Raw genomic sequence first — 14891 nt, 5'->3', positions numbered from 1 at the left:
TTTCTTTGTATAGTTTTAGCTGGTTAGCTGAACTTGCATCTGCTTTTGTTGCCACTATCACTTATACAATTAAAACTGTGACCTTAGTGTGCCAAAATTTCACACCGTTGTCCATGTCTTATTTCAAGTATTAAGTAGTTATAAATTAAATTTTATGGTTAGAAGGTGAATGTGCAGAGGAAGAATATCAGTCATTTATGTATTAATGTGTGCAGATGTTAACAAACCTTTCTTGTGCTTGTGACGTGATATGTATAAGTGGGTGTATGAATGCCTGAAGGAAACCCGGCTCATATGCTAAAGGTGTAGAGCTGGATACATCTTGATATACATATGAATGTGCATAAATGTGCCATTTTTACAGCCAATCTTTTTGTATAATTTATGCCCAACATGTGCCCAACTCAGAATCATGCCCAAAGTGTCTAATGTCTGATAGTAGCAATTAGAACTTTAAGCTACAGCACAATATGAACCAAAAACATAAAGTTCTACAGGAAAGGGAGAATATTCAACTATTTCATTGTAATGTATTTCATTATACAGCTGTTAATGTTAAAAAAGTAAGAACATTGCTGTAGACCATTTTTAAAAAGTTTGTAACATACATTTAGAAATATAGATGACAAGCTTAGCCTTATTTATCTCATTGTGAGATATTATTTACTTATCAATTTAAGGGCATATTTATAAAGAGGAATATAATTCATTTATAAAGAGGAATATAATTTCAAGTATCATTCACTATTCAATTCATATCATAATAATCTTCATAATTTTTACACTTCCCTATAAAACTTAAAACCACTCAATGGAGATTGGAAAACACAGCAAGAAAAGCAAAAAAACAAAGCAAAAAGTACATAGCTTTAAACTAGAGATGTTCACTGACCCCCGTGTTCTGGTTTTGTATCTGTATTTTTTAGAAAAATTGCCAAAAATTGCTAAAATTACTTAATTCTGCTCTTTTTTTGTTGCTACATTATTATTATATATCAATAGCACTATTTTCCAGTCATTTCCAGTCATTTTTAACCCCCTCACAGGTCACAATAATATTTTTTATTAAATTTCGGACAAAGACTGCAGCGAGCTGGCTGGATGTTAAGCGAAAGGAGCAATGACACAAACACACAGCAGTTCATAGCACATCTAGGAAACATTGCCACACAGCAGTTGCAGAAAAGAAAAGTGGCGCAAGATGGAATTGTCCTTGGGCCATCCCACCCACCTTTATGTAAGATATTGAAAAAGACATGTACACTCTAACAAAGCAAGTGCTCCAGCGACAAGGAGTGCCACCTTTGTGGCTGAAGTGCTTGTTTCATTTGAGCCGCCACAAAACAAGCTACCAATAGCTTAGCTGCCTTAAGCCAAACAGTGCTGTCAATAAATTTACATTATTAAATCATATCTGCTCGTATTTAATCTTTTTCTCCTCCCTGGATACCTCCCTAACATCCCTGAAGAACTGCCAAACTTATGTAGACACAGGAATGGATATTACAACTGGAGTTGCATTACATCTGCTTCAGACAGACTGTGACACGGAACATGTGGACAGCATGGAATATGCCATGTTGAAATACGCTGCATTTAACAGAGATTTAAACCAATATATAGATGCAGTTGAGGAGACCGTACTTAAATTAAAACGTGACCCACCAGATGAGATCCCAGATTTAAGAGAGCTTGAGAGAAACACTGCGCTTCAGAAGAATAATACAGAGGAGGCCATGAGGCAGGATGATAAATATGTTCAGTTTAAAGAACAGCTAAGAGACCTGAGAAAACAAATGATTGTGTCACCAGCCCCTTGAAATGAGGATTTGGAAGATGAAGACCAAGAGAACGCCGTCACCCAGAGCACTCCTATAACACAGTTGGAGATGGTGAACCCAGTGAAAAACAAAGTATGTGGTCACACGTCCGAGAGAAAAGTAATTGAAAGGATGATTGAAAACAAACTTCAACATTTATAGCACATGTAGGTAACATTGGCACAGAGCGGTAGCTGAAAGGAAAAGTCCCACCCACCCTTATAATGGATCTTAAAAAGGATATGCACACTTTAACAAACCAAGCACTACACCAACAAGAAGTAACACTATTGTGGCTGAAGTGCTTGGTTTGTTTGGGCCTCCCACAAAACCAGCTAACAATGGGCTTAACGCAGCTAAGGTAACTGTGCTGTCAATGAACTATACAGTGACAAGATGTTGTTGTCATCTTCAGCCTCATCCTCACCCTCATCAGTGTGTACATCATCAAAACACAATATTAATTCATCTACGCAGGAAACCACCGTTACAGAAGTCTCTGTAACATAAATGAAAAAAAACCCCTAAGGGGTTATACCGGCGTTCACAAAGGGAGGGTTTTAAAATGTATGTATTCCTCTAAATAGTATAGTAAAAACAGCACAATCCACTGCTGCTAGTAAGGGGCATATTGGACAGCCCAAACCTTAGATAGCAAACAGAAACAGAAAACAGACTACACTGTGGAATGTTGACTGATAGGCAATAATAATTATTGGCTGCTGGAGTACCTCTTAAATAACTTGAAGTGGAATGGAAAGGTTCTTCAAAATAAAATACATTTATTTATCACATAAAAAAATACATATACACTCAAAGTGACTTCAACCTTAAAACAAATGAGCACTTGACCAGGTTATATTAAACCCTAACTGATGTTCCGGCTCCAGGAGATCATATGACTGATAATTACGGAATAGATAAAATAATGGTAAGCAATTATTGTTCGTATTATGAATAATACTTTCAGGTGATCACGTTCATACAAAGAAGAACAGTGCACAGATGTTCCAAATGCAACTGAGGCTCAACATTATAAAAGTGATGTTTCTCCAGGCATCATATATGTTCCCACCTGCTACCTCTTAAATGTTGCTACAATGTTCCAAAATAGTTCCCAAATCATAAATATGCAAGAGTCTTCTAACCAATTCTGACCGCCACCCTCTGGAGGGGATTAGAAAATAACCAGTTTCCAGTGTATCTTCACAGACTCCTCAAACCGATTGCCCACACCGGGTTCTGCCCCGGGCGGGCACTCAGTAACTGTACAGAAGGAATCTATTTTAGGTGAATCTGGTTTCCAGCCTGACCGTTTATTTGTTACACGGTATTGGCATCACAGAGCAACTAACCAGATGGTTTGAGGAGTCTGTGAAGATACACAGGAAACTGGTTATTGATGATGACAGTGTAGATTGCAGGTGCTGGGATCTAGCTGACAGAAGGGAGCTAGCTGATGCTGGTATGCTTGTTAATATATTGGGTTGGCATGTTGGCAATTTTATGTTTTTCTACAGTTAACTTTCACCTTTATTAGAGATGTGTTTTTTTCTTTAAAAAGGTACAAGCTTTTTTTTACATTTTTGTTTCCCTGACTCAAAACCACTATGCACTTGAACATAGGCTTTAGCACATGACGAGGGATTAGTACCATCATGACTGAGACTGGAGAGAGACAAGAAAACTTCAACCCCTGTTTCTGTGTGATCAACGGCACTGAGACTGGAGGGTGACAAGAACAATGTGACTGAAGACTGGAGAGTGACAAGAACAATGTGACTGGATACTGGAGAGTGGCATGGACACTGCCACCCCTTCTGTTTCTGTAGAATGTCACTGGAGACTTTTAAGAACACTGCCAGCCCTATTATTTGAATTTCTGTTTCAGCACTAAACACTGTCAACTCTTCTATTTCTGGGTGAGCCATGGCACAGTAGAATGTGACTGGAGACTATTAAAATCACTGCCAGCCCTATTATTTGAATTTCTGTTTCAGCACTAAACACTGCCATCTTCTTTATTTCTGGGTGAGCTCTAGCACAGTAGAATGTGGAGACTTTTAAGAACATTGACAGCCCTATTATTTCTATTTCAGAACTGACAATGAGCAATGGCATGTAGACTGTAGACTAGCAACAACACTGTCACTTCTCCTGTTTCTGTGTGAGCTATAATAACACAGTACAATGTGACTGAAGATTTTGAAGAACACTGACAGCCCTATTATTTCTATTTCAGCAATTACAATTTGCAATGGAGCAATGGCACATAGACAAAATTACAAAAATACAATACATAAATGATAAGGGACTAACAGAGATTATGCAGTCCAAAACATATATCAGACTGGAGTAGACCTACATAGTGACTACTATTACAACTGTCTAAAGACTGAGTGGAGTAATGAGAAAGAGGTGTTGTTTCATTCACTAAATTCTTCCCATCATCGCTGCACAATGTATAGCCTTAACACCCTGTTTTTTTAATTGCTCCAATAACAGTAATATTTCCATTCAATTCGATAATAATACTTTTTGTATAGAAAGTAATGAATACTGCCTGATCTGAGTAGGCAAAAGTTTTCTGCATTATATTCAATATTAATCCACCATTAAAACATTAAAACACTGCGCTATTCTAGATTGGAGAACAGTATCTGCATATTAGTTTTTGCCATCTGTTATTGGCAAATGAACGGCAGTACAAAAGTCTGTTTTAAGCTTGCGAGCAGGGCCTTCTCACCTCTTTGTCTATTTTACCCAGTTAGTTTATTAGTTTATTATGTTTGTCCCCAATTGTAAAGCGCTACGGAATATGTTGGCGCTATATAAATAAATGATGATGATGATGATGAATGATGATGACCTGTTCAAAGTGTTCTAAGTAGTCAAAATGGATATAAAGATATTTTTGTGTAGTGTAGTGTAGCTCCTTTCCACAGATGTCAGTTATGTGGATGCACAACTTAGTCTTGGGCTCTATGCCAAAGCTGGCCTCCATTTTGTGACAGTGTACCAACCTTGTGTCTTCTTATATCCCTGGGCTCTGGATTAATATGTGTACATATTGCCCATGTACATTTGAAAACCAGGTTGGCAGTAGGATTTCAAGAGAATCAATACAGTTCATAACGCAAATATGCTCTTCTGCAGTGTTCTTTAATAGCCTTTCAAACAGGATTTTTTTTCATATTTACTTTACATTTTGCCATTTTACCAGTAATTTGTAGCACAATCCAGTCTATTCCTCTGTCACCTTCATCTTCAAACATGTAATTTTGCTTACTCTTATATATTCTGTAGTTATTTGAATATATAAATAGTATATGGGAGTCGTTACAGAAAAATTAAATGCCATTTATAAGAAGTGATATATTCAGCCAAAAATACATTCATAGCTGGATTTTTTTTTTCAGGAACCCTTAATTGATATCATAATTATTGTCCACTGGGAAAACAAAACACAATGGCTAGATGGAAGCCTATTTTATGCCATCTGCATACTTACATGTATGTATAATGTGGACCAGATGTAGGTATATTAGCCTTTCATGTTTTTACACAGTATTTTCAGCTATTGTTGAGTGTCCTTGTGCAGAGATAGTCAGTGGAACAATTTCCTATGACAAACACTGCATTGTAATACAACAATTATTATTATTACTACCAAACAAATATTTATTTTACTGAACACAGTAACTAGAATCACAAGTTAGATTGCACATTCTTCAAGGAGGATATCATTGTGTCACTAAATTCTATGTATTGTGCAGACACAGGCACTGTCAGATACTGTGATAAAGAAAAGTATTACACTGCATCAATACAGAGATAATTATGTTCTTTGAAAGCTTGTCCTCTATTGCATTACAGAGAAAACACAAAGACTGCCGTGGTTGTACACTAGATGGAATCAACAATGGCTGAGATTACTGTTTCTCGCCCCAAGGTAAACAGTTATGGAGCTCCAACTAAAGCAACCTTTAGCTCCTTCCTTTGTGTTTTCATTCTGATACTTACAGTATAAGGCGCAAATATTTCAGCCAGTTCAACCTTGTCTTGTAGTTGTATAAAGATATAAGAACATAATAACTTACAAAAAAATTTTTCCTTAGGTTATCAATGCTGATCTTTGTCATTCTTAGTATATATTAAATATATAGTTCTATACATTTACAATTTCAATTAAACCATATATAATGTTTGCATGGCTCAACAATGTTCAGTTCAAATGGCTGTGCCACAGTTCAGATCCATCCTCATCACCAGAAAAAAATAATGTTTTAGAAGAAATAGGCGATCTTTTATGAAAATTATTTTTATTTTCTTAAATTAAATGACTGCTTACTAAACACTAAGAGGTCTATTTACTAAGCTGCAATGAGCCAAAAATATGGAGAAAACAGCTGGTTTCTCCAGAGAATGGACTTCGCAGCTGTTCTTTTAATTTATCAAGGAGAGCAAGAGCAATCATAGACTTCTACTGCATTAATCTGTCTATCGGTGGTCACTGCAATCCCCTTAGACTTCTATAGGAACTGCAACATGACCCAATTTAACAAGAGGCGAGAAGCTTTGCTTATCACCGCCAGCCTTAGAAAACTAACGCCATCTTGTGATGGCATTAGCATAGCTTTTAAATGGAATCCTATTGATTCCATACGACCTTAACCGCACATGTGCAGTAGCCACTAGGGTCAGCTCCTCCATTTGCTGACAGTGTTAGACTACCAGTGAAGGAGGTTTTAATTACTTTAGATGGAGGAGAACATGGCATTGTGACTGGGTTGATAAATTCAAGTGACAGGACATTTCGCAGCGACACAAAATGAGCCTGCCGCCATGAGATGCTTGTATTGAAGTTAACTATATTGTACATTAAGATAATGTACCTGTTTGATATAAAGAGAAACCCCATAGTGCATTTTATCATCACCAAAATTATGTGTCATATATATTTATGATTTAACATTGATTCAAGGATGACATAGCTATTAAGTAGTATCTATGAAACAATTCCACAAAAGACTCAAATGTTACTTTTTTTTATTGCTAGAAAGGTGATTTTGTGGAGTTGAAGCTCATAACTAAGTAACTTCAATCCTCAATCAAAGGCCTCATACACACATTCATTTTAAGCACCTAACATGCATTCTTAAACCCTATTAGGCAGGCTGTCAATCAAAAATTGAAATCAACTTTGACTTGTACACACACACTTCTGACAAACATTTTCTTGACTTTGCCTGCAAACTACTTGCATCATTATGAAGCATTAAATCTCTATAACATACAATGGTGTCCTATTGAAACACGCTTTAAGTACACTGCAGCAGGGAATCTTTGAGACACGTCATTGAATGTGCTTCTACCAGTGTATTAAAGAAAGAACAAGGAATTTATGTTTTACCTAGCATTGTTTTTCAATCCTGTGTGTAATTACTTGCAAACATGTGGGAGAACATTCAAACACTAAACATGAACCCAGCACTCCTGACCACTGCAGCACTGTTCTGCCTCATATATCCTTAAAATATGTAGATTTCCTCTTAGTTTAGCTGTAATAAATATATAGGGCCTGATTCATAGTGCACACATTCTAAGCACATGCCCGGAATTTGATGCCCATATTTAGTCTTTATGAGTGCCCAAATTCATCAAGCTGTGTGGCCTGTTGAATTCGGGCACTGGGCTGCTGTACACAGTCGCCTGACCTGCCTGGTCTTTACTGTATTAAAATAGCTTCTTTTTTTTAAAAAAAAAACATGGGGTCCAACTCTACTAATGATATTAATCGTTGTACTGAAGCCTAGAGCTGGTTTCCATAAAATCAAGGGGGAAAAAATGTGTGGAGTCCACCTGATTTCAAAGAAACCAGTACTAGGCCAACCAGCCGGGGTTGTAGGCAGTAAACAGGGGGACATGCTGCAGGGGGTCCCCCACCATAATGACAAACCAAATCCAGTCTGTTCAGCATGAGCTTGAATTCTCTAGGGAGTGGTGTCCATAACAAAAATTGTGCACCCCCCATAGGAGATCCAGCCCCTAGGACTCTTTCTACACCTCTGGGGTGGTGGTGTAGGGTAATAAAGTGAAATAAAATAAAGAAAAAGTGTAAAACACCATTTAAATTTGTGGCACTACAAGTCCCAGACAGCCTGGCCTGCCATTAATAGTCTGGGCATGATGGTGCTTATAGAACTACAAACATCAGCATAGCCATGGCATTGGAGAACCACAAGTGCCAGCATGACACCCCTGGCTCGCTGAACCATGTAGTGCCACAAAGTAAAATTTAAATAAAACACAATACCCTCTTTGAAACCACATTAAATTAATATAGATAATAAAACCCCTAAAATAATTCACAAACCTCCATTACTTTATTAAAAATAATAAACTCCCAGATCATATACTTATCATCTGATGTCTTCATCAGTAAGGGATCTAATCTTGTAAGCTTTTACTCCATTAGGTTGAAAAAAAAACATACCAAAAGCCAAAATATTCCAAAAGTACTGTTGCTGTCCAAAAAAAATAACATTCCAGGTCCTGGAGTAGTACAACCAAAAAAAAAATGAAAAAAAAAATTCCAAATGTGTTTGAAAGCAATCTCCTTTCTTCAGTTACAATGACCCAAAAATATTACAGCAGAATCTAGATTGGCAAAATAAGAATAATCCTGGGCAAATTTTATTGTAGGCTTATATAGATTGTCATGAATACGCTAGGATGAGTGAAATCCTGCTGGTCTCGACAGGGATTGGCTAGACTCCACCCAGAGGCGCGGAGTCTAACAGAGCGGAAGGTTATCACCAGGGATCCCCGCAAGGGAATTTGGGCTTTGCAGCTTCCACCCTGTAGGTCGCGGACCTCTAGGGAAGTTTCCATTGAGATGTGATAGAGAACTGGCACGATAAATAAGGTAATCCCCAAGTAATACTAGGGGCAGTATGAGATGATGCTGGGAGGCAATATACTTGGAGAAGTAGAGGGCAGGAATCTGCGGTAGTTACCACTAACAAGTGGAGCAGGTGAATGACAATCTGCGGCAGCACACTAGAGAGAAGGGAGCGATGATCCACAGCAGTTACCACTAATAAGTGGAGCAGGGAAGCGGAGATCAGCGGCAGTATACTGGATAGGTAGCGGGTGATGATCCACAGCTATTAGCACTAACGAGTGGAACAGGTAAGCGGAGATCAGCGGCATAACACTGGATAGGTAGCGGGTGATGAGCCACAGCAATTACCACTAATGAGTGCATCAGGTAAGCAGAGATCAGCGACAGTATGCTGGATAGGTAGCGGCCGAACACCATGCGGAGGAGATGGAAGCTGCTTCCAGGCCAGAAGTAGACACGAAGAACCAGCACTGATAGGTGAGGGGAGGAGCCTTATAAAGGATGTCAGGAAGATACAACCAATGGGACAACAGGGCAGGTAGAACAGGTGAGACGATCTGAGCAAGCGCAGGACTGCCACCGACATGACAGCCGGCGAGAAAAGTGAAGAATCAGGAAGAGGGTAGGCGCGCCGGTCCTCCTGTGGTGGCCACGGGAGGCTAGCATGTGACAATATGATAGTGGAGGATCAGACCAAAGAACTCTGAAATTGTGGCATATGGGTATTATACTAACACTCTGGCCAATGCTCACTATATTCAACACATCTTTATGCACATCTGGGCATCAAAAACTCTGTAGAATTCTCATATGATATATATAAAATTTAATGATACAAAATAATTAATTGATGAATTATTTGTAGATGGCAAAATTCATACTCAGGGATACTTAGGAGCACAAAAAATAGATGATTGCAATAAATAACAATCGTAGACACTAATAAACAAAGGATGGAATCGTGTATGTGTACGATATAATGTCTTCTGCCAAGATTTTCGAGGTTCCTAAAATCTGCTCAAAAGGTCTTGCCCTCAAACCTAATTAACTGCCCTTAACCTATTCTCCGGTACTACATAGGATCAAGGGCAATGTTCGTCCAAATCTTCTTACCGAAGTCCGCTGGTCCATTGTATTAAAGTAATTCTATCGTTTTAAAATAAGCATTGCCCAATCAATTGTATGTGTTTCCAAAGCACATGGTGGTTTATTTTAGCAGATGTAAATAATCAACAATTCATTACATTATTATATTATGATAAAGTACAGTACAGCACAGTCAATACCAAAAGTTACATACATACATACCGCTGCAATCGCTGCGCTTTCATGGGTCCCAATGGAACAGTGTATCTGTTAGATAACTGTGGTCAGAGTAGACTGACCCTGGTGGGGAATGCAGCTAATATATACAGTCAGTGTTTCATTGTGAACAATAGAGATGACATAGCTTGCATCTATAGGTCCAGGCACAGGGTGGCTTCAGGGTAAACAGTTCATAGGCTGATTCAATCTAAGGAATCCAAAGGAGGGGGTCGTCTCTCCAGGGGGTCTGCTCCTTTCATAGCCAGCATCATACAAAAGGTTTATTCCCTAATATCAATAACTAAAGTATGCAATGTGCGATCTCTTCGCCGACTGCACCGGACAGCTGCTGATGATTAGGGCTTCAATATGATATCAGGCATGACACCTTTCCTATAACCTAAACCTTTAATAACACTAAAATTTACATATAATCATATTATATAAACAAATAATAAACCAAATGCTATCTGCTCATAAATTACAGTGTAATGGAACCAATATGAATTGTATAAATAACTAAATGTTGTAATGCTAGTGTGTGCGGGCGTATTTTACCGTGCGATCGCATCACGCTACGTGTTACCTGGCGTACGCTTCGCAATACGCACGGCAAACCAATATTAAACCAATATACTTTCGTTCATCCAATTATACGACTTCAACAGTCCACCCTTTGATAGTATAATAAACTATCACCTTAAAGATGTTATATGCAGGATCTCAGTACCACGTTTCATTGTTATGTAATACAAATCCCCCTTGGTGTATGACCACGCTGTTTGTAGATCTAAACAAGTTATCATAAGAGAGAGTCTTAATCCTCTAAACGATTTCTTCTTTTACTATAAACCATACACTTCTGGAGCTTGGAGATAACCTTTTGTATGCCCTTCAAGGGTGCAATAAAACACTTAATACATTATTTGGAAAGGTACAAGGTACAATAGAACATGTATCAGCTATACAGAATTCTCTACTACAGTTCTTTAAGTTTAACAGGTTGTTCTGTCCAACACATGTCTTTAAGCTCAGAATACATTTAAACACTTCATGTTTATCAATAGCATCATCCTATGTCTATCAATAATGTCATATGCAATCTCCTTCAGCCTGCGTTAATATACACACTTCTAATAATGTCATCAGTTCTTTTCATCAACACTTGTGGGCGGGCTATTGTCTGTTCGTTCTTCCCAGTCTCCCAATACTCAGATTTAACAGTGATCGGCTTGCAAAGCATTGGGAGACTTCAGACTAAGGGACCTAGGTGTCCTACTTTTTCCCTTAGTGACCTCCCACCCATAGTTCGGGTACCTCAAGAATATTTAGTGGAAAGAGAACTAATCCTACTTGATATATAAGCACGTGTGAGCATGCCCAGCACTTTGTTTGGTCTAAAACCTTACCCTCCCAAGAATGATAATCATTCCCAAGGATGCCTGCTCAAGTCCGAATATTACTGGACTGGCATCGCTGGGTGTATCTCTTTTCTAACCATGGGGTCGCCGTACTTACGGACGCAATGTTACTCAGACAATAGCCCTTCGCACTTTCTCCAAGCTCCAAGGTTTCTAAATTTTCCTTTAACCCTGAATTGAATAGAGTAATTGGCTGGACTGATTATGCTACTAACTTCTTCCTCCCCAATACCTCCTTATCATTACCTGAACCAGTCTCTGTCACCTGCTAGTAATCAAAAGAATTAACTGCCCTGAGAAGAGAATGAAATGAGAGAACACAAAACAGGAAAAACTACAACTTCATGCTGGACAACAGTCTTAGCCTTTGGCTCAGATGCTACTAACTGCATTTGAGGCCTTCCAGTACAGACTCATGAGTGCCCTTGGACCCTTCTCTGAGTGTTGGCCCCTCTGCAGTGGGTGGAATGGGCACCAGTGTGTCTCTGCTACCCTTGAAGCCGTGATGCTGGTAGCCTACACCTGGTACCTGTCTGTCAAATAAACTAAGCTTAAGAAATTTCTGCTCCACAACTTACTCTCCCGATCCAACATCCTGACAGTTAGTGTGACCTTTCAGGAAACAGTGTTTTGGACGTTCTTGGTTGCTGTCTCACTATTTATCTTCTCTTAAGATATAACCTAGCCTCCCAGTTACAATCTCATCTCACGAGGGGTCAAGAACATTTCAAAAACTGACAGGTTAGGAGTCTGCCCAGGAGTGATCTTTTGGTAGCGGGAAAGGACTAGTGGCCAAAGCTATGAGTCACTTCAATCAAGTTCCAACTCTTATTCTATTCAATTCGTTCTACCGAGTACCACTACTTTATGTTCACACTGGTTTATGGTTAATTGAAAGTATGTGATTTGTTACCACTACTCATACATTATACCTCTATTATCAATAACATGAATACCCCTATCATCTATTATAACTCTAGGACTATCACATTGAATAGCAAAAGCTTTGAGTATGATACAGTAATACATTAGACACATTTCAATACACCTCTACCCAGACATTTTCATTGGCACACCAGTGTATACTTGAGGATCCTGCATGGTGGTAATTGGATGACGTGTATTTGTTTTACCTGGAGGAAAACCCATCAGCAGGAGGGATATGGGATGGCTCTATTGGTCTACCTTGTCCATCTCTCCAGAGTCCACCAGACTCCTCACCACATATCTTCCCCTTCCAGACAGTTTATCCCTCAGGTAACACAAATCTTTATATATTAACCAATATGTGTATGCGTGCGTGTGTGTGTGTGTGTGTTCACATTTTAAAACTTAAAACAATACAACGAAAAACAAAACAAAACATAGATTTGTTAACTGTCACATAAAACCCTGCTGTCTATTTGACAGCTATGTTCGCCCTGGTTTGACAGCCATGTATGGTCGTGTGTGTAAGTGTGGACCTTACTAGCAGCTACTTCAGTTGGTAACTGTGTCACTGTATAAAGTCCTCTATGTAGTGTCCTAATCATGTGCTGGTATTGCTATAAAACGATTTCTCAGTCACCTCAACATCGCCCCTTAGACTAGAAAAATGCTGACGACCAATGTATATCAATCGATTTTCCCTCTGCCAACTCACATGTCATTCTCAGTACCTCACATTCAGCTACTTGACTAAGTGGGGAAGGCAAAGGGGTCTATTTCTATAACACTTTCTTCAAATATAACAGTATCCAGTACATGCCTGTCTAACAGTGAAAAAAATATAAAACATGAAAATTCTACATTTTCTAGGGTTTCACATTATGTCGTATCTTGTGGTAAAAATCCTACTCCAATGTTCTATACAGAGATGCATATCTGTATGCCTAACCTCCAGCAATCTCCTATCCACCCTTTGTGCCTCCATATAAAGGCACATTTTTGTACAGGAGGCAGGAATCATAAAACAAAAAAAAACACAAAACAGATATGCAATCTATAAAACATGAATCGTATTTCAACAACAGAACCTTTCGGCTTAAAATCAGCAGTTTCTATACACATGAAAACAAAACCCCTGACTGTTTCTGTAACTCATGTCAATCTAGTGTGTATATCTCTGAATTTGTCTTATGTAAAAATAAAAATATGTTTTAGCCCCATTGTTGAGACTGTGTCTGATTTTATCTCTACCAGAGCAGAGAGAGAGAAGGAGAGAGAGAGAGGGAGGGAGAGAGAGAGAGAGAGAGAGAGAGAGAGAGGGAGAGAGAGAGGGGGAGAGAGGGAGAGAGAGAGAGAGAGGGAGAGAGAGAGAGGGAGGGAGAGAGAGAGAGAGAGAGAGAGAGAGAGAGACTAGCGTTTGCATAAAAAAAATGAGAAATAGGAAAGCAATGAATGATGGGAATATAAAGATTTGAATACAAACATACATGCAGAAAGGGAGATATTTTTACAACAAAATGACAGCTGGATTGGGCTCCCCTTAGCTATTTGCTAACTATGACCCCTCCCCATACTTGACTAGGGGGTCTTAACAGTGCCATCCAGTGTCGTCCGTCATTTGTTCATTAAGAACTCGGTATAACATCAACTACATACCTTTTCAACGGACTTTCCCTAACTTATTATAGAGAAAATGAAAAATTTACTCTTAGTGACTCATATTTTCTCTGAAATACATAAAATGATATTTTGGAGCAAATTATGTACATACTTCATTTTTGGATAATGATTCTCAGCCAAACAAATTATCATGAGTCACTGCAGCCTAAAACAAAAGAGTGTTCCAATTGTCTATTGTTAATTTGTCTTTCAAGAGTGGTTTTTTTTTTATTTCGCTATCCCACCCCTCTGATCATTAAGTCTATACTCCCCTTTATCTGTGAGAAGAAAAACAAGATAGTTATCTTAAAACAGCAACAAAACAAACATTTCCATTCTTTTCCATCGGCCAGCGATTTAGGAAAGCAAACATGTGACAACATAAAACAAACAAACAAAATCAACAAAGATTACCTTTGAAATAAATTTCTTTCTACATTTTGCACCTTAATACTTACCACAGGTTAACTTTACTTTGTCTAGTTGTAGGACTACAGGTCTGACCTGAACTCTCGAGTTGATTATTGCATTTGCTGCTATAACGTGTGCGGGCAGATGTGAGTTTTCTAGTCTATGTGAATTCCTTCTTGGATGATATCTATGTGACCCACCCCTATGTGTATTGTCACTTTCCTTTTTACAATCTCTCCTAATGTGTCCTTCTTCTCTGCAATTGTAACATCTCACTATTCTGGGTTTCCTGTTATGTGGGTTGTATGCTGGTGGTCGTGTGTAAAGTTCCTCTAGTGCTGGGATACTTACCATCATTACCCTATTACTTAGTGTCTCCTTCTGTTTATTTTTATCATGTCCTATAGCTGACTCCCTGAGAACACTTAGAGTACTTCCTCT

The sequence above is a fragment of the Mixophyes fleayi genome, chromosome 1, assembly GCF_038048845.1.
Source record: "Mixophyes fleayi isolate aMixFle1 chromosome 1, aMixFle1.hap1, whole genome shotgun sequence".
Classification (NCBI taxonomy): domain Eukaryota; kingdom Metazoa; phylum Chordata; class Amphibia; order Anura; family Limnodynastidae; genus Mixophyes; species Mixophyes fleayi.
This window is presented reverse-complemented; position numbering follows the sequence as displayed.